The sequence below is a fragment of the Eptatretus burgeri genome, chromosome 4 (assembly GCF_056783735.1).
Source record: "Eptatretus burgeri isolate ZD-2024b chromosome 4, Ebu_testis_v1, whole genome shotgun sequence".
NCBI lineage: Eukaryota > Metazoa > Chordata > Myxini > Myxiniformes > Myxinidae > Eptatretus > Eptatretus burgeri.
In genome coordinates this window covers 50,838,858-50,863,014 of record NC_140964.1, presented here as the reverse complement: position 1 = coordinate 50,863,014, position 24,157 = coordinate 50,838,858, and the positions used below count along the sequence as shown (strand labels likewise).

General features: G+C 43.6%; 1 long non-coding RNA gene across 1 annotated transcript in view; it reads right to left on the bottom strand.

Annotated features, from left to right (window-relative positions):
* The window catches only part of LOC147028041 (uncharacterized), a 39,049-nt gene that overhangs the window by 5,709 nt on the left and 9,183 nt on the right, over positions 1 to 24,157 (bottom strand). Inside the window, exon 2 of the long non-coding RNA XR_015057394.1 lies at positions 23,516 to 23,609. This is a non-coding gene — a long non-coding RNA (uncharacterized LOC147028041). The remainder of the gene's footprint in view (positions 1 to 23,515; positions 23,610 to 24,157) is intronic.

The window sequence follows — 24,157 nt, the reverse complement described above, 5'->3', positions numbered from 1 at the left end:
CCCGCCCCATGCTCTGTCTGCGATATGTCCCCACTATATTTCTGCAGGGCGCTCAGGGTGCGCCAACAACCTCCTTCTGGTAACATTACCAAAAACATGAATCACTGCTCACCTCCACTCTTTCATTCATCTTTTTCCTGCTTTTTGAATAAACTCCCACACACTCTTCAATCCCATTCTTCCCTCCAGTCCTTCAAAACAGCTGTTCACCACCACCTCTTATCATCCCCCATCCAAATCCTCGATCTTTTCTACCCCCGATAATCCACCCAAGCCCACCTCCTTCAAATTCCCTGCTTTCCTTCCTGAAATCCTGCAATGTCCATCTTCTATTCCCCATGTTCTCCGTCCCATCCCTCTCCTTTCCACAGATATCCTAATGTCTCTGTTCCCCACTGTTTTGTCCTTCCTTCTCCCACCCCTCTTGTCTCATGCCCCCCTTGCTGTGCGTTTTATGTTAGCTCTCATATGAGCCTCGTCAATGTATACCAAAAAAAAAAATCATCCACCTAGTTTTGGCATAACTCATCTAAAACTTTTTGAAATATGATATATATCGTTTTGGACCAATCTCTCAATTGTGAAGAATCACAAAAAATTCTGGTGTCCATATTGTCACCATCTATATTAACAAGTGTGTGTGTGTCCTCCATAACTCCCAAACTATGAAACCGAGCAGTCTGAAACATTGCTTGCGTACAAATGGAACGCCAACAACGTGTATAAGTGAAAATTGGGTGTTTTGTTTAATTGAAAAAAACCCTTTCAAAGATAATAATTAATGGCCACATTTTATTATACCCTTTATCAGGTGCATCATCAGCCACCTCGCTCTCTGAGGTCTTAAGGTGTATTCTGGGTTACCTCGCTGGGGTCTAAAGCTGTCATGTTCTTTGACCTGCTCAACCATGCCTTGACTTGGACCAGGCCGTAACGATTCCTGAACAATAGTTTGTTTTTTTATCTTCACTTTCCTCACTCATATTATCGAATGCCTGTTCATCATAGCTAAGAATCGCTAGGTACATTGCAATGCTTAAAAACGCCCGGAGACGCCAGCATTCGTGGTTTTATTTCATTTCCACACATGCCATAACCTCGAGAATCTCTTAAACCAAGCCGAATTACAAAACTTAAGCTCCAGAATTGAACTTCGCAGCAGTTCCAATTGCTGAATAATTTGTTCGTGTGTGTGTGTGTGTGTGTGTGTGTGTGTGTGTGTGTGTGTGTGTGTGTGTGTGTGTGTGTGTGTGTGTGTGTGTGTTGTTCATAAAGCAAAACATATTCTCTGCAAAACATATTCTCTCTGCCCTACCCCCACCACCATCACCCCCTCTCTCTTTGTCCCATCCTCACCCCACCCCCTTCTAATACAGTGTGGCATCCTCAAACACCTCTCTCTCTCTCTCTCTCTCTCTCTCTCTCTCTCTCTCTCTCTCTCTCTCTCTCTCTCTCTCTCTCTCTCTCTCTCTCTCTCTCTCTCTCTCTCTCTCACTCACTCACTGTCTCCGAACGTATCTTATGCCCAGAGGGTGGTTATCCCCGCACGTATCCGGATGGTGGTTGTCTGCGCACATATCTGGACAGTGGTTATCTCCGCACGTATCCAGACAGTGGTTATCTCTGCACGTATCCGGACGGTGGTTAACTCCGCACATATCTGAATGGTGGTTATCTCCAGACAGTAGTTATGTCTGGATGGACCTTCCCTCCCACTGCCTTCCCTTGCCCTCCCTTTATGCTCCCTTCTCTTTCCCCACACCTCCTCACTCCCCCCTGCCTTCTTCCTTGCTCCTACACCCCTCTTTCTCCTCCCTTCATTTTCTCCACCCCCTCCCCCCACGCTTAACATACTCATCATCCGGACGGTGGTTATGTCCGGACAGTCCCTTCTCTCATGTTGCCTTCCCTTTCCCTCTCCTCACGCTACCTCCCCTTTCCACAACCTTCCTCGCACCCCTCCTCCTTCCTCGCTCCCCCCTCCTTCCACACTGCCGTACGCTCCCTCGCTCCCCTCCTTCCTTGCTCCCACCTCAATCTCTCTCCTCTCTCACTCCCTACCTTCTCTCCCACGCTCCCTTCCCTCCTTCTTATTCCCTACCCTCCCTTACTATATCCGTTAGCGAAGCAATGGAGGAGAGAGGTTGGGTGAGTAAGAAGGAAGGGAGGGACAGAGGAGGGAGGGTAGGGTGAGAGGAGGGAAGGGTGGATGAGGGGAGGGAGAGAGGAGGGAAGGTAGGATGAGGGGAGGGAGAGAGGATGGAAGGTAGAATGAGGGCAGGGAGAAAGGATGGAAGGTAGGATGAGGAAAGGGAGAGAGGAGGGAAGGGAGGGAGGATGGAGGACAGGGTGAGTGGAGGGAGATAGGAAGGAGCGTAGTTTGAGGAGAGGGATAGAGGAGGATATGGTGAGAGGGAGGGAGAGAGGAGTGCGGGTCAAGTGAGTGGAGGGAGAGAGGGGGGAGTGTGGGGGAGGGGAGGGAGTGTGGGGTGAGGGGAGGGAGAGAGGAAGGCTCGGGTGAGGGGAGGGAGAGGAGCGAGGGTCGGTGAGGAGAGAGAGGAGGGAGGGTCGGGTGAGTGGAGGGAGAGAAAGGAGGGAGGGTCTGGTGAGATGAAGGAGAGAGGAGGGAAGTTATGGTCAGGGGAGGGAGAGATGACGGAGGGTAGTGTGAGGAGAGGGAGAGAGAGAAGAGTGAGGGGAGAGAGGCGAGGGTGAGGGGAGGGAGAGAGAGGAAGGAGGATAGGGTGAGGGGAGGGAGAGAGGAGGGAGGGGAGGATGATGGTAGGGAGAGAGGACGGAGTGTCGGGGAGGGTTGGGTGAGGGGAGGGAGGGGAGGGTGAGGAGGGAGTGAGAAGCGAGGGTGAGGGGAGGGGCTAGGGTGAGGGGAGGGAGGATAGGGTGAGGGGAGGGAGAGCAGAGGAAGGGTAGGGTGAGAGGAGGGAGGGTAGGGTGAGGAGAGGGAGAGAGGAGAGAGAGAGACGGGAGTGATTAGGAGAGAGGAGGGGTGGGGGAGCAAGGAGGAGTGAAGGGAGAGAATGGGAAGGCAGCATGAGGAAAGGGAATGGTAAGGCAGCATGAGGGAAGGGAATAGAAAAGCAGCATAAGGGAAGGCAGCGTGAGGGGAGGGCAAGTGAAGGCAGCGTGAGGGGAGGGTAAATGAAGGCAGCATGAGGGGAGGGCTCGGGAAGGCAGCATGAGGGAAGCGCAAGGTAAGGCAGTGTGAGGGGAAGGTTCATCCAGACATAACCATCGTCGAGACACATCTGGAGATAACCACCATCTGGACATAACTTCCATCCAGGTACATCAAGGGAAGGCAGCATGAGGGAAGGGCAAGGTAATGCAGTGTGAGGGGAGGGTCCGTCTGGACATAACCACCGTCTGGAGATAACCACCGTCTGGGCAACATTTTTACTAAGGGGGGGAGGGGAGGAGTGAGGAGGTAGAGAGATGTAGTAAGGAGGTGTGGGGGAAGGGAAGGCAGCGTGAAGGGAGGGGAAAGAAGTGTCAGAGGTGGGTGCATCACAACATAACCACCGTCTTGACACATCCGGAGCTAACCACCATCCAGACATGTATGGAGATAACCACCATCTGGACATAACCACCGTCCAGATACGTGCAGAGAAAACCAACATTCGGATACGTGCAGAGATAACCACTCTCCAGATATGTGCGGAGATAAAAACCATCTGGGCATAACCACCATCAAGATACGTTCGCGGACAGAAAGAAAGGGAGAGAGAGAAAGAGAGAAAGACAGAAGAGAGAGGTCTGGGATTCTGGAGCTTAAATTTCGTAATTCGATTTAGTTTAAGAGATTCTCGAGGTTGTGCATGTGTGGAAATGAAATGAAGTCACGAACGCTGGCATCTGTGGGTGTTTATAAGCATTGCAATGCACCCAGTAATGTGTACCTTTGATGAACAGGCATTTAATTATCAGAGTGAGGAAAGTGGGGGGAAAAAAACTTTATCATTAAGAAATTGTTGCGGCCTGTTCCAATTTGGGGCGTGGTTGAGCAGGCCAAAAAACATGGCGGCTGCAGACCCAGGATCCGTCTTGAGCGAAGTGTCCGAGAATGCGCCTGATAAAGGATATAATTAAATAAGGCCGTTAATTACCTTCAAAAGGGGTGTTTTAATTAACCCAAACACCAAATTTTCACTCTTGCACTTCAGTCTGCTAGATTTAATGGTTTTGGAGTTATTGAGGGCACGCATGCCAAACGCACACGCGCGCGCACACACACGTATTAGTGTAGATAAAGCGCTCAAAATGTTTGGGGTTTTTTCACTTTCCTCACTGATATCAAATGCCTCAACTGCTGACCTACAGATCGTTGTGTACATGGCTTTTGTAAGTATTATCGAGTTTTAAAATTTGGACCTTGGGCCAATTTCATGCATTACATGATGTGCTTTTCCATGATCTACTCTCACGGACTAATTAAAGTATATCATCGAAACGTGATTTCGACTTTCAGGATCGGATGTTGTGCGGACTAAATGAGTGTAGAAATCTGGAGTGAAATCTGATAATTTAAACGAGTCTTTTCAATTAAGCCGATTATACCGATTTAGTTTAAGCAAGCAAGGCCGTGTTCCCTCCTTCATACATACACAAGAAAATGTGAAATTTCCAAAACATGAAACTTCTCTTATTCTACTGTTTGGGAGAATTATATTTAGTGAACAAAAGATTTAGTAATGTAACAAAATTAACCAGATTCATTGAGCAAGTTTCATTGAGTGCAACGGAAATAACTTGATGTTTTGCAAGAAAAATAATTAATAACCAACGGGACGCGCGCGAAGATGGGCGCGCTTGGGTTCTCCGTGGGGAATCACAGGGTTCGGAAGGCAAAATAAATTACATTGAAGATCGAATTAAAAGAAAGAAAGAATGATGAGCGTTCATAATGGGAGGATTAGGGTGAGGGGAGCAATGGGTGAGGGAAGCGATGGATGAGGGTGAGGGAAGCGATGGATGAGGGTGAGGGAAGCGATGGATGAGGGTGAGGGAAGCGATGGATGAGGGTGAGGGAAGCGATGGATGAGGGTGAAGGAAGCGATGGATGAGGGTGAGGGAAGCGATGGATGAGGGTGAGGGAAGCGATGGATGAGGGTGAGGGAAGCGATGGATGAGGGTGAGGGAAGCGATGGATGAGGGTGAGGGAAGCGATGGATGAGGGTGAGGGAAGCGATGGATGAGGGTGAGGGAAGCGATGGATGAGGGTGAGGGAAGCGATGGATGAAGGTGAGTGAAAAAACTGAAAAATTTCCACTCAATTTGTTTTTTCTGTCATGTCGACCTTTCCCCTTGGATACATCTTAAAAATCAATGCAATTTCAAAGTTCCATCTCAACGATGTTTTCCAGGAGTGTGTGTATGTGTGTGTGTGTGTGTGTGTGTGTGTGTGTGTGTGTGTGTGTGTGTGTGTGTGTGTGTGTGTGTGTGTGTGTGTGTGTGTGTGTGTGTGTGTGTGTGTGTGTGTGTGTGTGTGTGTGTGTGTGTGTGTTTTGATAAAGCATAACATTATCTTTGTCTCCTCTTTCTCCCCCCTTTCTCCTCTCCCCCCTTTCTCCTCTCCCCCTTTCTCCTCTCCCCCTTTCTCCTCTCTCTCTCCCACGACACCTCACTCCCTCTCCTCTCTCCCCCTTTCTCCTCTTCCCCCTCCCTTTCTCCTCTCCCCCCTTTCTCCTCTCTCTCTCCCACGACACCTCACTCCCTCTCCTCTCTCCCCTTTCTCCTCTCCCCCCTTTCTCCTCTCCCCCCCTTTCTCCTCTCTCTCTCCCACGACACCTCACTCCCTATCCTCTCTCCCCCCCACCTCCTCCCTCTCCCCTCTCCCCCTCCTCCCCCTCTCTACCCCCCTCCTCCTCGCTCTCCCACTACACCTCACTCCCTCTCCTCTCTCGCACCCCTTCTCCTCGAGTGTTTAACAACATGTGGTGAGGCATTGCACCCCCTTCTTTTCCTCACTCTCCCTCTCTTCCTTGCTCTAGCCCTTCCTCTCCCCTTCTTTGCCCTCCCCCATTCCTATCTCTCCCTCCTTACTCCCCCACTCCTCCTCGCTCCCTATTCACTCTCTCCTCTCTCCTCACTCCTCACTCCCCTCTTCTCTTCATTCTCCCCCTCCCCCTCTCTCCTTGCTCACCTCCCTTTCTCTCTCCATTGATACTCCCGTCAGCGAAGCCATAGGTGGTATTTGCTAGTTATCTAATAAATTCGTCCTCACACACCCAACCTGTTCACCACGTTTTGTCCGAATCCGTCTATAACTTTTTTAAGATACTGTGCATCCTGCTCACAGACAGACAAACAGACAGGGGTGAATAGACAACCTCTATCCACCTTCGGTGGCACTAGGTAAAAAGTCTCACACGAACCTGTTTTACATTCTTTTTAAACTTAATTCACCTTTTAAAACTTTAACTCAAAAAGCAATATATATATATATATATATATATATATATATATATATATATATATATATATATATATATATATATATATATATATATATATATATATATATATATATATATATATATATTATAGTTCACTGCAGTGGGAAAGGCTAATGAGAAGTCCGTGACAGAGTACTGTGTATTGACAAACCAACAGTAGATAAGGGACAAACATTGGCATAATTAGAGAAAATGGTTGAGTTAAGATTAGATGACTACAGCAGAGATGACAGATTAAGGATGGTTTGTCAATCTTGAATGATAAGAGGAAAGAGCAAGACAGGAATGGTTCACTTTGGTTATTCTAAACACAACAAAAGGGGGAAAGGGGGGGGGAGGGGTCCTGTGCTGTGCTGTGCCACAGCCTCATACTTACATACATACATACATACATACATACATACATACATACACTCATATATATATATATATATATATATATATGCACCACAGTGCGTCGCTGCATCTACTCTCCACCGGTACTCTCGTGGCTTCCTTCTGGCCATCCCCCAGGCAGATGCCTGGCCCATCTCCATCTCTTCGGGATAGGACATTCCAGGCAACCACCCAAATGTGCCGCATCAGGTTAACCCGAGGAGACTGCCGTCTGGTGGATGACCCCTCAGCACCACCCTGACACACACCACAGTGTTTTGTGGAGTGGTGTGTTTTGTGGTGGTCTGAGTGCAAATCCTGCCCCCAACCTCCTCGGGAAGGTAACCAACCGCAGGAGATCATCCGCAGACACATTTGGCACAAGATATGGAAGGCCTTTGGCTCACATCATAAAGTGATCCCCTAACCCCATCCTCCTCCTAGCTGGACTACAGGCACACGCCACGACACCCAGCACAGCCTCTTTGTGGGAAATAATTAGCCTCAGGGCCATGGATTTCAACATCCTCCGGGAGGGACAAGTGGGATGCAGCCACACCAGCCAATAGTGGAGACTGAGGAGCCATGTACTTGATGTGGCTGTGGATGAACACCTTTTGCATTGATACGACTTGTGTGTGGCTTAGAAAAGGTTTGGCTTTTCAATTTGCACCAATAAATCAGTTTGAAGATATGGTGGTCTGCTCAGTACAGGTTGTGGCTGATTGTGAGATAAAGGGTTAAAGAGAGTGCACATCAGCTCGACCTTGATTGGAGAAATATATCGGGTTGGCCAGCTGGTATTTATGAAGGCAAAACGCGTTACAAGTAGTACAGGATTTAATATATATGCCTGGTATTGGCTTAATGGTTAGGGTTGTGAGCTTGGGATCCAAGGGTCTTGAGTTCAAAAAACCGTTGAATTAATACCAGGTGGGGGTTGACTCTGCCTGTCATCCTTCCGAGGTCGGCAAAATGGTTGCCTGCTTGCTGGTATCCTGTGCCGGAGTGGCGACCCGTCAGGATTGTGCCCAATAGCTAAGGAGAATGCTGAGGCAGCACCAACGCTCTGCACAAAGTGTGGTCCTGATGGATGGATGGATTTAATATATGCTTTTCAGAAGCCATTATTTATTTATTCATATACATTTTACCATCTCCACTACCAACACATGACTGTGAATTATTTATTTATATACATTTTACCATCTCCACTACCAACACATGACTGTTAATTATTTATTTATATACATTTTACCATCTCCACTACCAACCCATGACTGTTAATTATTTATTTATATACATTTTACCATCTCCACTACCAACCCATGACTGTGAATTATTTATTTATATACATTTTACCATCTCCACTACCAACATACCACCTTTAATGATTTATTTATTTATATACACTTTACCATCTCACCCACCAACATACCACCTTTAATGATTTATTTATTTATATACACTTTACCATCTCACCCACCAACATACCACCTTTAATGATTTATTTATTTATATACACTTTACCATCTCACCCACCAACATACCACCCTTAATGATTTATTTATTTATATACACTTTATCATCTCACCCACCAACATACCACCTTTAATGATTTATTTATTTATATACACTTTGCCATCTCAACCACCAACATACCAGCCTTAATGATTTATTTATTTATATACACTTTACCATCTCACCCACCAACATACCACCCTTAATGATTTATTTATTTATTTATATACACTTTACCATCTCACCCACCAACATACCACCTTTAATGATTTATTTATTTATATACACTTTACCATCTCACCCACCAACATACCACCCTTAATGATTTATTTATTTATTTATATACACTTTACCATCTCACCCACCAACATACCACCCTTAATGATTTATTTATTTATTTATATACACTTTACCAACTCACCCACCAACATACCACTTCAATCCATTTATTTATATACACTTTACCATCTCACCCACCAACATACCACCTTTAATGATTTATTTATTTATATACACTTTACCATCTCACCCACCAACATACCACCTTTAATGATTTATTTATTTATATACACTTTACCATCTCACCCACCAACATACCACCCTTAATGATTTATTTATTTATTTATATACACTTTACCAACTCACCCACCAACATACCACTTCAATCCATTTATTTATATACACTTTACCATCTTACCCACCAACATACCACCTTTAATGATTTATTTATTTATATACACTTTACCATCTCACCCACCAACATACCACCTTTAATGATTTATTTATTTATATACACTTTACCATCTCACCCACCAACATACCACCCTTAATGATTTATTTATTTATTTATATACACTTTACCAACTCACCCACCAACATACCACTTCAATCCATTTATTTATATACACTTTACCATCTCACCCACCAACATACCACCTTTAATGATTTGTTTATTTATATACACTTTACCCTCTCACCCACCAACATACCACCTTTAATGATTTATTTATTTATATACACTTTATCCTCTCACCCACCAACATACCACCTTTAATGATTTATTTATTTATATACACTTTACCCTCTCATCCACCAACATACCACCTTTCAATATTTCCTTGTATACACTACCATAACCGCTACTTGCACACCACCTTGAACTATATATTTATTTATGTGCACTTTACCACCTCCACTACCAACATCTGACTGATTTATTTATTTTTCTACATTTGCCGTCTCCACGAGTTACATTTTTTTGTTTGTTTGTTTCAATAGAAAATCTATTGCATTTTTAAGATGCGGTTGGAGACTGTGCCCTCGATCTTGTTAGATTCATTAAACCTGTTTGTTTTTATAATTGATGCCCCTGTGTTTGCCCTGGTTTAGAATAGGTACACCGTACCCTGCGTGTCGTAGGAGGTGACAAAAGAGTTGGCGTCAGAAAGGGCATCCGGCCATAAAAAAAAACATTTCCTCAAAAAGGGAACCATGAAAGAAGATTGTCACAGGACCTACAAGGCTAAGCCCTGCTCGAGCAGGGAAAAAATGGTGTGTGGTGTGTGTTTATATAATTGATGTCTTGTTATTCTTTAAACCTGTTTGTTTTTATTAATGATGGGTCTTTTGCTTTGGTTTCTCCATGTCGATCTTCCTCATTTGTATTTAAATAAGTGTATGTACTTTGAATGAGTGTGTACGCAGCTATATTGGCGCCAAAATTATTAACGGTAGTTTCATGCAACGTTGGCTGTTTAGTTTCGGTCTCGATTTTATCACATCTTAGGCTCCAACCTATCGGCTGATCTTGTTTATATCGTATACAAGTTGGGTCACCCGATCAAGATCGGGTTGGTTCGACTTTAGCAAAATGTTAAGAAGATTGATGGTTAACTTCAAAGCTGTCGCAAAAATTGACCCGGGAGTGCAACACGGCAGTGATGGGCCAAATGGTCTCAATGCCTCATTTTGTTCTTTGAAGTCTTATCAGATGTGGTCCCATGGAGATGGGAACCGTTGAATATAAATTTCCATTCTGCATGGGGAATATAAATGAATAACTGCAAATGGTTCAACTCCTGTGCACCAAATAATTCACCTTCAAACGCGATGTGAAAGGACCAATGCAAAAGCCAAACTCCGTCCCTCTCACCACCATTCATCCATTGGGACCATACTCTGTGCAGAGCATTGGTGCTGCTTAAGCAGTCTCCTTGGCTATTGGGCACAATCCTGGACAGGTCGCCACTCTGACACAGGATACCAGCAAGCTGGCACTCATTTTGCCAACCTTAGAAGGATGACAGGAAGAGTCAACCCCACCTGATATTAATTCAACAGCCGAGTGTGATTTGAACTCAGGATCTTAGGATTCCAAGCCCATCACTCTAACCATTAAGCCAACACCAGGCATGCCATAAACCAGAACACCTTTATTTCATGTTTTAACATCGATTTGATGATTATTTGCAAAAATTTATTGTGACGTTGACCAAGTCGACCTATTATTACAATAATGTGGTGGAACAAATTTCGGGGTAATTGGCTTGGGTTTATGAAATTGGATAGAAATCAAAGAAAAAGCTTCACACAGAAACTACTTGCTCTTATATATTGTATCGGTGGACTGTGGAGTGAACTCGAGGTGAAATTAACCTGTACATCATCAATTTAGCGACTAATTATTTATAGTGACCACACCTCGTATGCTGGGAAAGCCGAACGGAAAATGTATTTTGTTTCTGACGTACAGAAACTCTAAGATCTGATGCCTCTTGCAATTTCTTCGTTAATTAGAATCTGGTGCCGACCAACCCTGGGGAAGTTAACCGTGATTTTACAACCTCCTCAGATGAAGATTTTACATCTTGTATATTAAAAACAACACTGAAACTGCATGCGTATGAAGCCTTCAAACCCTTTGGCTGGATAGCTAGTTTGACTCCACCTACAATTGTCAGGAAAAAAAGAAATCATGCATCTGCCATGTTGGTTTTCTGGTAATCCGAAGATGTCTTTACAATGGGAAGACCTTGACATCTACTTGGCATCCCCAATCCCTCACTCTCGGAACCCATCCTTCCCTGTTGTACCCAATAACTCCTGGACTCTGTCTTTTGCAGCTGAAAAAATGGAGAAAATAATTTGAACCTTCGACTCTGACTCTGCAACTGGACCGGAGGGCATCAGGTCACCAGTCCTAAAATCCTGCTCTGCTGCTCTTTCCCATCCCCTCTCCACCCTTTTCACCCTGTCATTTGTGCAAGGTCATATTCCATTTGCTTGGAAATCCACCAACATCACTGCATTATATAAAAAGGTGCAAACACTGATCCCCTTAACTACAGACCAATCCGCTTGCTTCTATACTGCATGGTGTTGGCTTAGTGGTTAAGGTGGCTAGCTTGGGATCTTAGGGTCCTGAGTTTGAGCCCTGTTTGCTGCTGAATTAACACCAGGTGGGATTGATTCATCCTTTTTACTTTGGTTGGCGAAATGAGTACCAGTGTACTGGTATATAGGGCATCAGTGGCATACATGCTCCCCAACAAAATGATAGCTGCCTGGCAGCCAAGTTTCCATATGCAAGAAGAAGAAGCTTACTTCCAATCATCAGCAATGTCATGGAATCCATCTTCATAGTTGATATGAAATCCTTCCTTTTCCCCCACAACATCATCTCAGATCACCAATTTGGTGTCAGACCAGGTCACTCCACCTTGGACATGCTGCTTACACTCACCCAGCAATGGATGGATGCCCTCAATGACAGACACAAATTTCATGGTCTTCTCTCTGGATATATCTTTTGATACAGTCTTGCCATCCTGCCTTACTCTCCAAACTTTCTGCCTCTGGCATCTAAGGCCAACTCCACACTTGGCTGACTGACTTCCTTTACTCTCGTAGCCATTGTGTGGCACTCAACAGAATCCTTTTATCTCCTCCCTGTCAAGGCTGGAGTGCCCCAAGGCAGTATTCTGGGCCTAGTCAAATTCCTGTTCTTCATAAATGATCTCTCCTACTCTCTGGTAAATCCTGTTTTTCTATTTGCTGATGACTCCACCGTCTGCTGTGACATCAGTCATCCTTTAGACAGGATGGCTGCAGACTCTTCCCTCTCTTCAGACCTCGACAAAATCCAAAACTGGTCAAAAACTTGGAATATGTATTTCAATCCCAACAAATCTCACACTCTCACTATCTCTCTTCGAAAGGAACATCTGGCAAACTCATCCCACCCCCCTCCCCCAATCTACTTGCTTCGCAATCCTTTTCAGGAAGTTCAATCATTCAAACTCCTGGATCTCTCCCCATCCAAATCCCTCCCCCCAAGTTTTGAGTTTCCTTCTGTATCCATCTTGGGCATCAGCCATGATCTTTCTTGGGCAAACGTCATCCCAAAGCCAGTCGCCGACTGGGTATCCTCCGTCATGCAAATTCCTTCCTTAGCACACCTGAACTCCTGTCCACCTACAAGGCCTTTATCCGCAGCTTTGTGGAGTACTGCTCTCCCCTCTGGGCTGGCTCCCCTGCTTCACACCTTGCTCAGATTGACGCCATATAAACCAAGGCCTTCAAGATTATTGGAATCTCCTGTAATGAAGTTGAGTCTATGCGTCTATCACTTCGCCATCACAGACAGGTTGGTTGTCTCTCTACCTTCGACCGCCTCTTTTTTATCTTGTACCCTCTGCTCTTAACGAGCTTTGTACCCCCCGTGTAACTGCAGCACACACAAGGTCCACCATCAACTCCCTTCTGGTTAAACTACCTACATCCAGAATCACTGTTCCCCTCCACTCATTCGTTCCTCTTTTCTCCCACATGCTTTTCCAATTCTTAATGATGGATTGCACCGTACTCAAATGGATAATGAGTGATTTTGAAATTTTCTTACAAACCTCTCCTGAATGATTCTTCTCTACCACTTTATGTCTCAATTCTTTGGAAAGCTCCTTGGTCTTCATGTTTGCCTTGGTTGTTTGACCAACTGAGTTTCACCTTTAAACTCCGTCGATAGTGGGGGAGCTAAATTTTTATGTTAAACCACTGATAACATGCAGATGAAACCTATTAGACTTATTCTGTAACCTTTCAAACAAAGTGATTTAAGGTTAATTTGACAAAGGTTCTGAATACTTATGGTACTGAGAATCATCTGATTTTTCTCTGTTAATCTAACATATTCACATTTATCTACATTTTTTAGCTTTATCACTTTGAAGTAGTTTGTGAGGACTCCATATATTAAGTTTGATTTGAAAGCATCCTGAAATAAGCTCAGGTAGCATCAAAATGTGAAAACTTTGGAAGTGGGGGGGGGGGGTGATAGGGGTGGGGAATACTTGCACACGCCACACGCACCAGACACACCTAGTGTCTGCTCTGAATGTGGGAAGTTGGTGGTTCAAACCCTGGCTGAATCATTCCAATCAAGACAAAATGGTATATGCTGCTTCCTTGTGTGATGCTCAGCCTTTAAAAGCATAGAGCACAGAAAAAACGCTGGGAAGTAAAGGCAATGGAAAACCACTCGGTATAACCCTTGTCAATAAATTGTTTTGGCAGCACACCAATGCTCTGTAAACATCAAATCTATGGTACATTAAATCAAATATCTATATATATATATATATATATATATATATATATATATATATATATATATATATATATATATATATATATATATATATATATATATATATATATAGTTGTGGGAACGTGAATAGAGGGGTAAAAGGGGGTAACATAGACGAATTATACCATTATCACATCTGTACATACTATGTTTGTGGGAATAGAGTTTAATCAGGTGCACTGATCAACTTCAGGTGACTGTTAAAGAATCAACAGGAAATCAATAAGCATCTGTACATGAACCCAAAGAAAGCAAGCCAAAACCTACAAACCAGAGAAACAAGAATTTCGCGTTTGAAAGAGAAACAGCATAGAATTCCCCCAATCACTGCAATGAAAACGACAGAAAAGGATAAACAAGATACAAACAATATGCAGGGTATCCACAAATTGTCTTTCCAAGTTCAAGCTGTAATTTAAATAAAATTATGAAATGGGATACAAAGATGTGGTTTGCTGCATCTGGCAAAACATTTCTCAAAGCTTTGACTTTTTTTTTCATTTCCAGGTATCTGCTGTTACACGTGACATCACATTTACTGAAAATGGCTACAAATGCAAATGCTAGCGAAACACAAGTGGAGAGGATGTTGAACACATTCGTGAGTCATTCGAGTGCAGTCCCCACAAGTCGTCAAATTCAGATGATGATCTTGACAAATCTTGAGGATAAAACTTTGAGAAATTTTCTTTCATGAGTAGCAAACCCACATGCTTGTATCTCATTTCATAATATTTATTTATTTCAGTTTGAATTTGGAATGATAATTTGTGGACACCATAAATATCTAAAATGGGACAATGACAAAAGAACAAGAATTTTCACTGGAAATAAATAAGAAAGGGTTACTGGGGTAGTTAAGAAGAAAATTGTGATAGAGAATGAATAATCACCAATGATAAGATGAAAGAGCAAGACAGGACCGATCCATGAGCTATATACTAAGTTTACGACTATATATTAAGTTTAAGCAACTGTCACGATGGTATTTCTTTGGCAGGGCGATTCATGCAATGTGTATGCTGTCCATCGAAACAATAAGCCAGTGGACCCTCTGCCAGTATTGGTGGCTTGAAGACATTTAAGGCTCCCAAAAGTCGTTCACAAAGTTGTTGAGGTGTTGCCGGTATCCTGAACAAATTACAGATTCATCACTAAAACTGGGGGAAGCAAGTGGGCTGATCTACGATGTTCTTTTAGACCATGGGTAACACTGCTTGCTCTCTCTATGTGGGTTTGTCTCAGCAGAAGTTCCTGCACTCTAAACATAATCCATATATTTTTATATTTTTTGGATACATATTCGACACTCGTGGAAGAGCTTGTACTAGTACACTGAATGGATCAGGACACAACAGGACAAAACGAACAGTTGAAAGATGATGGAAAACAATAACAGAGTTGAAGGCCAAGATAGAGGGAAACTTGGTTAAACAATGGGTGTGGGGAGGAATGAAGGGCAGGAGAGGATGCATGGGGTAGACAAGATGGATACAGAAGGAAACTCTCAGGAGGGAAAACTGGAAATTTGGAAGGAGGAGGGGTTTGGGTGCGGTTGGGGTGGTGGGTAGTTAATGAGGGAAAAAATATCATGGTTTTGGATCAGTGACGATCTGAGATGGTGGTGAACTGCTGTCTTGAAGACCTGGAGGGAAGCATTAGATTGAAGAGAATGTGGAAGTTGTTGTTTCTGTGTTGTGTTGCCCCAGTCAGTTCTGCTCAAGCAGGCCTATGGCATGGAGATAGCCGATTGATCTCCCAGAAGAGACCCAGCGATCCTTCATGTCTATGATGCTGTGCTCTTGTCTAAGTGGAGCCAGGACTGCGCAGTCTTCTATCATGTGTTTGTTGTGTGTGAGGCAGCATGGCAGTCGTTGCAGGTGTCATCGGTGGTGTCGTTGAGTTGATATTTGTAGTGTAAGAGATGTGGGTGTTGTCCACTGTGGAGTCGTGTAAGGTGAACACAATCGGACCTGCAGAGTAGTTGGTCTGCGTCATGGATGGGTGGGGGTTAACTGCCCAGGATACTGTTTTGGCGTAGTTTGTTGATTGTGTTTATAGTGATGTGGGTATGGATGTGTTTTTTGTAGTTTCTGTTGTTCATTGGGGGGATGTTTTGAAGCATGTCACTGTAGTGCTTTTGTGGTGTTGCTTTAATGTGTGTAGGGGTCTGTGGGTGGTTGTACATGCAGTGGCAAGGGTGATTAGGGTTGGCACTTGCCGTTACAAGGAACTGTGCACCTCTCATGTCTAAGTGGTCTGATTTTTAGCATTTTTCCCACTCTTTGTAGGTGCTTCATAGGTGTTGTTCATGTACAACCTGTGATGATGCCAAGGGTTTTGTTTTTTATGGTCTGTTGGGTGTTGAGATGTGTGTTTGATAGGCTGGACACCCAAGATGAGCTGGAGTAGTTTATGACTGATCTAATATACTCTGTTTGTATGTTAGTGATGTTGTTTCTTTGTTCTTTGTGGTGTCCAAAGTCAGTGCCTGTGTGTGTCCTGAGTTTGTTCAGTCTGGGTGTGCATGTGTTTTTTTTTTTTAATGCTTGTGATGTGATCTGAGAATGACATGGATGTGTTAAAAGTGACTGTGTGTGTGTGTGTGTGTGTGTGTGTGTGTGTGTGTGTGTGTGTGTGTGTGTGTGTGTGTGTGTGTGTGTGTGTGTTAGGGATGTTGTCCAATGTGATGTGTGGTGTGGTGCTATGTTCCTTGGTATAATTTGTTAAAAGAGTGACTGTTGATTTTGAGGGGGCTACTTTCAGTCTGTTCATGGTGAGCCAGGTTTGTAAGGTGCTGAGGAAGGGTTGAAGTTGTGCTGTGGCAGTGTTGATGTTTCTATGAGTGGAGGTGCTGGTTATATCGTCCGCAAATGAGGCTATTCGTATGTTCTCGTGGTTGTGGAATGTCGTGCATGAACAGATTAAAGAGTGTGGGGGAGATGACTGAGTTTTGAGGGACTCCGTTTGGAAAGTATCGTGTACGTGATGACTTGCCGTCTAAAATAACGAATGATTCCCTGCATGATCGGTGGTTGGCCTGAGCGTTTGGTGTTGTTATGCATGTTTGTGTTGGGTGTTTTGTTTGTGAGTAACAGTTTTGGGAGTGTGTCAAATTATTTGCTGATGTCTATTTCAGTGAGAATAGCGTGTTTTGGTGGTTTTCTAGAGTTGAAGCCTTCAAAGGCGTTTTGTGTGAGTTTTGTAAGGGCTCTGTCACGCCTTGACGTTTTAGCCAGCGTATGACAACGTATCAAAATGTATGAAAACGCTGGCGTACGCTGAACTATTGATGTTTTTTTCAGTTTTGGGCGTATTCATAACGAGTTGGACGTATACATAACGTATTAGTAACGTACACAGAACGTTTCGATAACTTATAGATAACTTGTACCAACGAATGCTTAACGTGTTGTCGGCATTCACAACCTATGCCCAACGATAGTCTAACTTATGCATAGCGTGGCAGCGTATCGTCGACGATCACGTGGCATAGCCTATTAATAGGCTGCCGCTTGACGATTTAAATCATAACCGCACTAGAAATCGAAGTGTCAACATCACCGTCATGCCGAAGAAAAAAATAAAAAAAAAAACCATGGAGTTTGGAACACTGACGGGTTCCTCCTGGGAACCCCATTTTTATATACCAATTCCCCTAAACGCTGCCAATACGCCATTATACGGTAGCTGTAAGTTAGAAACACGTTCAGTAAGTTCTGTGGTCGTCCGGAAGACGTCAGATACGTCTACATACATCAATATGCGTTGGAGATACATTACACATAGGTTCAAAGCATGTTACTCATAGGTTAGAAATAAGTTTTGGGTACGCGAGACATTACCTCGACGTGTTTCGACTTATGAGTAACTTACAAGTAACGTGTGTCAACGATCGCATAACTTGCCTACAACTTATGGCCAGCGTATGCAGAACGTGTGAGTCATACGCTGGCATACGTTGAAAAATTTTGAGTATGCTTAAAATTTGTACACGTGCTCGGCGTACTACAACGTATGCCAGCGTGCTTCAGTGTGCTTTAGCGTGCTCTTAACGCATACAAAACTTACCCACAACGTATTCGACGTGTGCCAGCGTATTCGCCAAATTTTTCATACGTCGGCATACGCTAGCTAAAACGTCAAGGTGCGACAGGGCCTTAAGGAGAGTGGTCGTGGAGTGGTTTGGTCTGAATCCGTGTTGGGTGTGTGAGAGGAGGGATGTGAGGGTTTGTGAGTGTATTAGGCATTCTGTAACTTTGGAGAGTGTGCAAAGCAATGTGAATAGGTCTGTAGGAGGCTACTTTGGTAGGTTCTTTGTTTCATTTGAGGATGGTAGTGATTTTTCCTAGTTTCCAAATTTGGGGAATTTTTTAGGGTTGGGAGGAGAAATTGTTTATATCTGATATGCCGTGTGGTCCAAGGTGTTTTAAATGTAAATTGGAGATGTTGTCAGGGCCTGTGAGTTTTTATCCCCCGCCGTGTGGCAGAAGGGGGATATTGTTGTCACCCGGGTCGTCAGTCTGTCCGGCTGGCTGGGCGTCAACATTTATATATATATGAGTGCGATAACTCAAAAACTGTTCGCCATATCGATTTGGAAATTTGGGTCACGCATGTACCACCTGAAAAGTAAGAACCCTATTGATTTTGGGCGTGGCCGATCCAAGATGGCCGATTGGGGTGGCCATTTCGAAAAAAATGTTTTTTGTAATAAATGGAAAAACACTTATCTGATTTCAATTTTTTTTCAATGGTGGGGGATTCCCCATCTCTGGTATTTTTAATGTTTTTGATAATGTTTGATTTTGTTGTTTCTGCGAGAGTGAATGGCATGATGGTGGTGTCGAGTTGGCAGCTTAGTTTGCGTCTTGTAATACTTCTTTCCTCTTTTCTGGATCCCATATGATTTGGGTTTGCCTAGTGATCGATGAAGATGTCAGCTTGTTATTTCTCTGGTATGTCGTCTGTCTGTCTTATGGCTGCATGTCAGGGTTTATGCCACTGTTGGAGTTAAGGCCCGGTCACACCTTGACGTTTTAGCCAACGTATGCCGATTTTTGAATTTTTTTTCCAAAACGCTGGCACACGTTGAATACGCTATGGGTAAGTTTTGATAACATTGAGAGCACGCTGAAAAACACTGCCATACGTCGTTGTACGCTGGCTTTAAACGTTGTACTTTTTGGTTGTCCTCAAATTTTTTCATGCTTGAAATTTCACGACGTATGCCGGCGTATGACTCACACGTTCCGCTACGCTGGCCACAAGTTGTATGCACGGTCTGCGATCGTTGACAGACGTCAACACATGCTACTTGTAAGTTAATCATAAGTTGAGACACGCCGAGGTAATGTTTAGCGTACCCGAAACTTATTTCTAACCTATGATTAACGTGTTGTTGGCACCTTACGCGATCGTTGCCACACGTCGACAGACGTTACTTTTAAGTTACTCATAGGCTGAAAGACGTCGGTATAATGGATCGTCCTTGCGTCAGCGTCCACGGCCAGGACACTTATTTGCAGCATTCTTCAAACTTTTCTTCGGCATGACGAGGATGTTCACACTTCGATGTCTAGCTTGGCTATGATTCCAATTGTCCATCGGCAGCGTTTATTTCAAATAGTCGAGTTTGAGCGTTTTAACACGTTCAGAAGAAACGCTTCAAATTTCAAAACACCAGCGTCAAAAAACAAAGGCGAGTGACAGCAATTTAAATCGTTCATTATAAACAATGAAAATAGCTGAGTGGTACCGTTTAAAAGTTGTTGAGTGTAAAAAAAAAATCCAATTGTTGAGCGCAAGCCTCTACTTTCAATAGTGGAGATGCAGCCATTTAAATCGTTGAGTGGCAGCCTATGAATAGCAAACCCTACGTCACCGGCAAAGATAAACTGCCGCACGATATGGATAAGTTAGGCTATCGTTGGGCATAGTTTGTGAACGCCGGCTACACGATAATTATTCGTTGGTATATCGTACCTATAAGTAATCAAAGCGCTCTATGCACATTATTAGTTCATTGTGCATTTGTCCAACCCGTTATGAATAGACCTAAATCGTAAAAACAAGCTATAGCTCATTGTTGAAAAAGCCCCATAAAAAATTAGCTGCGAAGAACTTCGAACAATGGTGAAAAGATGTCTCCTCCCCGTGGACACGCGGACGCAAGGACGATCCATCATAACCCACACCCTCCCCCTCACACTCGCCTACTACTGCCAACATGAACAAACTACTACTAATACTAATACTGATACTGATACTGTTGCTGCTGACATGGACATCGACTCAAAAAGGACTCGAAAACACTGTTGGGTTTCCCTTTTTATGAGCAGCATTTTTATATACCAATTCCCAAAACCGCTGGGAACACGTCTTTATATGGCAGTTGTAAGCTAGAAACACGTTCATTTATTTTTTTTTGTCGACCGGAAGACGTCATTGGAATACGTCTACATACGTCGATGTGTGTTGGGACTACATAAAGAATTGGTTCAAAGCACGTCAAACATAAGTTAGAAATAAGTTTCGCATAAAAAAGACATTACCGCGACGTGTTTCGACTTATGAGTAGCTTATAAGTAGCGTTTGTGGACGTGTGTACGCCTCCACATATCGTGTGTAAAACTTATCCCCATCGCATGCGGAACGTGTGTCATACGCCGAGTACGTCCAAAAATTTTGAACATGTTTAAAATTTCTTGACGTACTCTACTTACTACGACGTATGATAGCGTACTTTAGCGTTCTACTCACGTATACCAAACTTACTCATACCGTATTTGACGTGCCCCAACGTTTTAGACCCATTTTTCTTAGGTCGGCATATGCTGGCAAGATCGCCAAGGTGTGACCGCGATGTTGTCACTTCCATTTCTACGGCAGTTATGATTCGAATCGTTGTGCGTCAGCCTTTTAATAGGCTATGTCACGACATCGTCGGCGATGCGTGCAACGCGCTATGCCTAAGTTAGACTATCGTTGGGCATCGGTTGTGTCGGCCGACAACAGGTTCAGCATTCGTTGGTATAAGTTATCTATAACACAACGAAACGTTCTGTGTCCGTTACCAATGCGTTATACATAAGACCAAGTCGCTATGAATACGTCAGAATCTTTAAAAAAAAGCATCAAAAGTTCAACGTAAGCCAGCGTTTTACATACATTTTAATACGTTGCCATCGCTGGCTAAAACGTCAAGGTGTGACCGGGCCTTTAGTGATGCTGTTTATGGTTTTGAACAAGTGTTTGCTGTTGCTTGAGTGGTCTAGTGTGTATAGAAAGGAGTGGCAATTTTGTATTTTAAAAATTTTTCTTCACGATTATTTTGTTGTTTATTTTAAAATGTGGAAGTTGGCTCCACGGTGAGGAACAGAGAGGAACAAATGAGTGTAGGTGAGCAGTGATCCAGGATTTAGATAATTTAACGAGAAGGGGCTTAATGGTGGAACATGTGTACCCTGTATATACCTGGGGGGAGGGGTGGTGGTGGTGGTGACAAAGAATGGAAAAAGTAGAGGGTGCAAGACCAGAAAGGAGGTGAGAGAGGCAGAGAGACCACTGACCTGTCTACGATGGCAAAGTGATGAAATGATTGGCCCATAGATTGAGCATCGTCGGAGAGATTCCAATAATTTTGAAGGTCCCAGTTTCCACAGCATCAAGCTGAGCATGATGTGAAGCAGAGGAGCCAGACCAGAGGGGAGAGCAGTACTCCATCACCCTGTTGATGAAAGCCTTGTCGGTGGATAGGAGATCAGGTGTGCCAAGGAAGAACTTTGCACGATGGAGGATGCCCACTCGGTGGCTGGCTTTGGAGGCCGCTGTCGAAATGTGGTTTAAAGATCATGACTGATCGTGAGATGCAGAGTTTGAATGACTGAACTTCCTCAAGAGGATTGTTAAGAAAGTATGTTGTGGGGGGGTGCCAAACAGTTCTTTCTGAGAGAGATAGTGCGAGTATGAGTTTTGGCAGCATTGAAAGATAAAGGCCTACTGCAAGTGTTTGACTAGCTTGTGATTTTATCAAGGTCTGAAGAGGGGGAAGAGACTACAGCCTTCCTGTCTGAAGGATGAGGGATCAGAAAATAGATACAGAGGATTTTCCAGAGAGTCAGAGAGATCATTGATTAAGATCAGGAATAGGACTAGCCGAGAACATGGCTTTGTGGCACTCCAGGCTTGACAGGGAGAGGAGTTAAAAGGATTCCGCTGAGAGCCACACGTTGGTTATGAGAGTAGATTAAGTCAGTAAGCCCTGTGAGGAGTTGCATGGGAATCCATAGGCAGAGACCTTTGAAAGTAAGGCAGGATGCTTGACTGTATCAAAAGCACATATGCTTGGTGTTTGTTTATTGGAAAGGGTGGTGGGCTTGGGATCCTAGCTTCAATTCCCACTGCGCCATTGAATTAATACCAGGTGGGGTTGACTTAACCTGTCATCCTTCCGAAGTCAGCAAAATGAGTACCAGCTTGCTGGGATGATTGAGCCATTCAGGTATCCTGTGTCGGAGTGGCGACCTGTCCAGGGTTGTGCCCAATCGCCCAGGAGACTGCTTCAGCAGCACTGATGCTCTGTAGAGTTTCGTCCCGATGGATGGATGGATCAACAGCATGAGATATGTCCAGAGAGACAGCCCTGATCTCATGTCTGACATTGAGGGCTTCCATCTATTGTTGGATGAGTAGAAGTAGCATGTCAAAGGTGGAGTGAGAAAAAGAAGGATTTCATATCAACTGTGATGATGGATTCCATGACCTTGCTGATGATTGGAAGTAAACCAATAGGTCTGTGGTTAAGGGATCAGCCTTTACACCTTTTTATGTAATGCAGTGATGTTGGTGGATTTCAAAGTTGTTTTCAAGAATTATGTGCTTTCTATGACAGTGATTACCATGAAGTTGTCAGGCTTTTCAGTATTTGATGGCCTAATTTAGAACAAACTGTGTATAGAATCTTGTGACCCTACACTTCTTTGCAAAGCTATTTCAATCTGAAATATGTATTCATTGGGCTGCTTGCTGCGTTTGAAGATCCTATAACTGTACTACATTTGCTTTTCTATGAGTCAGTACTTCCAACTTTCACTTGCATCAACCTCCTTCCACAGTGAGAGGATCCCAGTATACTGTATTTCTGGGAGCTGATGCAATTTGAGTCTTCTTCAAAAAGCTGCTTAGTAAGTTGCTTACATTGGATGTAAGCTGCTTACATTGGATGCCATTACATTAAAGCTGCTTACATTGGATGCCATCAAACAGTGAGATGATATCACAAAGGAAGACTATGAGAATACTACAAAGCACCGAGATGGCTCCAAATTCATAGTTGGAACAATAACAAAGCAGAGGCTGAAAAAAACCTGTTGATGAAGGTGACATTTGTGTTGCTGATCAACAAAAGTTCTACAAAGGAATGACAGCATTTTATGCAAAAGCTGCTTTGATGCGAAAGCTGCCTGAGCGAAATTTTTGCCTTTTGATGATGGTGCCTCACCTATGCAAGATGCTTGAATTTTGAAAGGAAGGAAGAATGTACATTGAAATCCATGGAATTTTTCTGTTCAAGTTTCTCAGACTTCAGTTTACACCTGCACAGATGGATAAGGTATGAGGATTTTGTAAACTAACAGCAGAAGAAGAAACCAACCCATTAACATATTCATGTAAATGATACATTCATCTCACACGTTATACAAGTAAAGGCCCGGTCACACCTTGACGTTTTAGCCAACGTATGCCGATTTTTTAATTTTTTTTTCTAAAACGCTGGCACACGTTGAATACGCTATGGGTAAGTTTTGATAACATTGAGAGCACGCTGAAAAACACTGCCATACGTCGTTGTACGTTGGCTTTAAACGTTGTACTTTTCGGTTGTCCTCAAATTTTTTCATGCTTGAAATTTCACGACGTATGCCGGCGTATGACTCACACGTTCCGCTACGCTGGCCACAAGTTGTATGCACGGTCTGCGATCGTTGACAGACGTCAACACATGCTACTTGTAAGTTAATCATAAGTTGAGACACGCCGAGGTAATGTTTAGCGTACCCGAAAATTATTTCTAACCTATGATTAACGTGTTGTTGGCACGTTACGCGATCGTTGCCACACATCGACAGACGTTACTTTTAAG